Source organism: Lissotriton helveticus, chromosome 1_2, assembly GCF_964261635.1.
Source record: "Lissotriton helveticus chromosome 1_2, aLisHel1.1, whole genome shotgun sequence".
NCBI classification, from domain to species: domain Eukaryota; kingdom Metazoa; phylum Chordata; class Amphibia; order Caudata; family Salamandridae; genus Lissotriton; species Lissotriton helveticus.
The window spans coordinates 343460366-343463715 of record NC_136058.1 but is presented as its reverse complement, the minus strand read 5'-3'; the positions used below and the strand labels follow the sequence as shown (position 1 = coordinate 343463715).

The 3350-nt window shown below is 45.7% G+C and overlaps 1 non-coding gene across 1 annotated transcript; it reads right to left on the bottom strand.

Annotated features, from left to right (window-relative positions):
- Positions 1–2786: 2786 nt before the first annotated feature.
- On the bottom strand, positions 2787–2859 carry TRNAF-GAA (transfer RNA phenylalanine (anticodon GAA)). The gene has a single exon. It is a non-coding gene; the product is annotated as a tRNA-Phe (tRNA).
- Between the last annotated feature and the right edge of the window lie 491 nt (positions 2860–3350).

Below are 3350 nucleotides of genomic sequence, written 5' to 3'. Positions count from 1 at the left end.
AGTGCAAATTATTGCTGATCAAATAAAAACTTCAGGTCCCACCGAGATTTGAACTCGGATCGCTGGATTCAGAGTCCTAACCATTACACCATGGAACCAACTAGAACTATATCCCCCTTGGGGAGGTTTTAATGCTGGACTGGGGAGGGTGTGAACTGTAGTTTCTGATTTAGGGGGCATATGTATTAACATCCTGATTTGCGACTCTCAAATAGCGATTTTTTAGAAATCGCTAATTGAGAATTGCAAATAGGGATGTATGTAAAAAATCGCAATTCTTTAGCGATTTCTTAATATTCCCTAATTGCGATTAGCAAATTGCGAATCGCAATTAAGGAATACTTTCCCATTCATTTCTATGGGCCAGGAGGCCCATACGAATGAATGGGAAGTTATTCTCAATTTGGGATTCGCAATTTGAGAATCGCAAATTGAGAATAATTTCAAGGGTGCAAGGGTGTCATAAGGACACCCTGATGCACCCCTGAAATTTACATGTGTGCGCATATGGCACACATATATGCCCTAAGGGCATGTATGTGCGCCACATGGCACCTTTACAAATGCCAAAAAGTGCATTTGTGAAAGAAATCGCAAATTACCCCCAACTTGAAGTTGGTGGTAATTTGCGATTCCTACAGCCCAAATTGCACTTTTTTGGTGCTTCTTACATTGCATTTAAGGAATCGCAAATTACGATTCCTTAAATGCAATCGCAAAATAATCAATCGCAAATTTTGCGATTCCTTATTTTTCCTTAATACATACCATATGTCAAAATTGCATTCGCAAACGCCGAAATTCTGTGAATTTTGGCGTTTGCAAATACAATTTTGCTGGATAGATATGGCCCTAAGTCACTTGAACTCCGCTCCCTTCTGTTTTCCAGGCTGCCAGTGACTGCCCGCTCTAAAATTCATGTGGTAAATTCAGGGTCGTGACCCTCATCATTGGAACAGAAATCCTTTCCATTCCAGACCCGAGGGAGTCAGCCGGTTGTTACATCACTGAGGCTAAAATGACTTTAACAGTTCACAAACCTTGTTTTTTCAAATGTGGCTACAAAATAACCATCAATGAACTGATTTAAAACTTAAAGAAAACATGCCATCAGGGGGTAAAAATAAAAAACAATTCGGAGCAATCTCCTGTGGAGAAATCAGGTGTTTTCATTGCTGCAGCGCTAGAAGTGAGCGAGGAACTCAAGAAGCGCTATTTCTTTCAGTAAACACGTGTAAAGTAAGATATCTTCAGCAGAGAAATAGACTGCCTAGCGCACAGAAACCGGCTTCTGTGTTCAGGAACGAGACATTAACGAGAGCAGCGTATGTGTCAAACAATGACACCTGTGTTAATGCTCAATCCACACGTCATTTTACAGCCAGTAAACATGCACCATGTATTCTCTTTCATAGAGCAGTGCGCGGCTCTTTATCCCTCATGTTTTAGGGGATGGCTGGGCAACAAACCACAAAAGCGTCAGGTGGGAAAAGCCTGGCTTGATGTGATCACTGAAAGTTTAACACTGGTCGTGCCATCACTGTTTTGCTGCCTAAAACTATGGCCTTATAATAGAGAACTTTAGATGTCCCCTTCACCCTGATCAGAAGACTTCACGAGAAAGGCATCGGAGGACCTGCTCTTAACTGGTTCTGCTCCTTCCTTACAGAAAGAACACAGAAAGCCAGCACACCACCCTGCACGTCTGAAGCCAGGAACCTCATCCGTGGTGTCCCCCAAGGAACATCTCTCAGCCCTACCCTAGTCATCATCTACTTGAGACAGCAGGCCGACATCTTCAGATCGCGCAGCATCGACATTCTCGCCAAGGTAGGTTTCTCGTGAATAAAACGATTTTGCCACCCGCATGACCACAGTAGCCACCCGGATGAGAACCAGCTGCCTCAAGGTCCGTTTAGAAGATAAGACCAAAGTTGTGATTTTCGGAAGGAAGACCTTTTGGTGGGACCCCCTGTGGTGGTCAGCAGACCTCTGATCCACACGAACCGCCACTGTTAGGAATCAGTCTAGATGACAAGCTTGACATGACAGCCCAATTCAACGCAGTGACTTCCACGTGTTTCCACAACTTTAAGGTAAGAGTTAGCGGTCAGGGTAAAAGCCTGATGTTGTACCCAAGTCATCCGCAGGCCAGTCGTGGCCTGTGGATGTTAATAAAAGGGTCCCGCACGTGGGTCATCTCCAGACATTGCAATACCAAGTGTGGTCCCATTTATTTGCATGCCTTGTACCCCCCTGCAAATAGCAAGGAAGCGGCTGATACGGGTTGAAAACAAAAGCATAGGCACGTTAAAATAAAAATAAAACATTAAAAGAACACTAAACGGAGCCGCTGCAGTCGGGGGAGAGGGCTGCTGAGAGATGGGCTCTGTGGAGACCGACAACCGCTTTTATGTCCACACTTCATTTCTCGCTCTGATGGGACAGACGTCAGCACAGCTCGCCGCACACTTGTGCAAGTGAGACGGATGCAGCGCCTCTTCCAATCTGTAATCAAACAATGAAACCTTCAATGGGCGAACGAGCGGGTTACAGCAGCAGTGCTCTGAGCATGAGACATTCCTTGCAGTGCCCGGGGTGAGGAAGAGTCCGAAGCGGGGAATGAGGTGAGGAAGCAGGCGGGACACAAGGAAGGGAGGGCGGGAAAAGGAGAAAGAAGAATGAAAGGGGAGAGGGACAGGAGGGATGAGGCAAAAACAGCGAGATAGGAATGGGCGTCCTGCAGAGGAAGTTATAAATACCAAAGAAGGACAAAAGACAACATCTGCCGAAAGCCGGGATCGAACCAGGGACCTTTAGATCTTCAGTCTAACGCTCTCCCAACTGAGCTATTTCGGCGCCTTTCTTGTAGATCTCTGTGTGCTGTTTATAATGACAGATCTCCCTATGGACACTGTAAAGTGTTAAAGTACATTGTAGGTGTTAATTAAACACCCTATTTGCAGCCACGCGAACTCTCCCCATAAAGACGAGGAGGCAGGTGCGAACAGACCAGGGGGGCTTTGAAGATATCATTAAACCAGGGCCGATGCACCTGTGGCCTCGACCTGGCCCACACCTGAACCTGTTGTAAATAGGCCTTTAATTGTTCATTGTCGGTCTCTGGATTTCACGCACACAATCCCTTGGTTAGAATGTATTACATTGCGCTGCAGAAGTTGAGGATGAGGCTTGGGCAACACAGAGAACACAACTTCTTCACAATTACAAAAATCACAAAACTCGAACTTAAGCAGAAGTTGCAAGGATTGCCACGTGAGACCAGGGAGCAGAGAGAATTAGCTAATACCTCAGCTGCAGCCCACGCATTCATTCCTTCATATCATAAC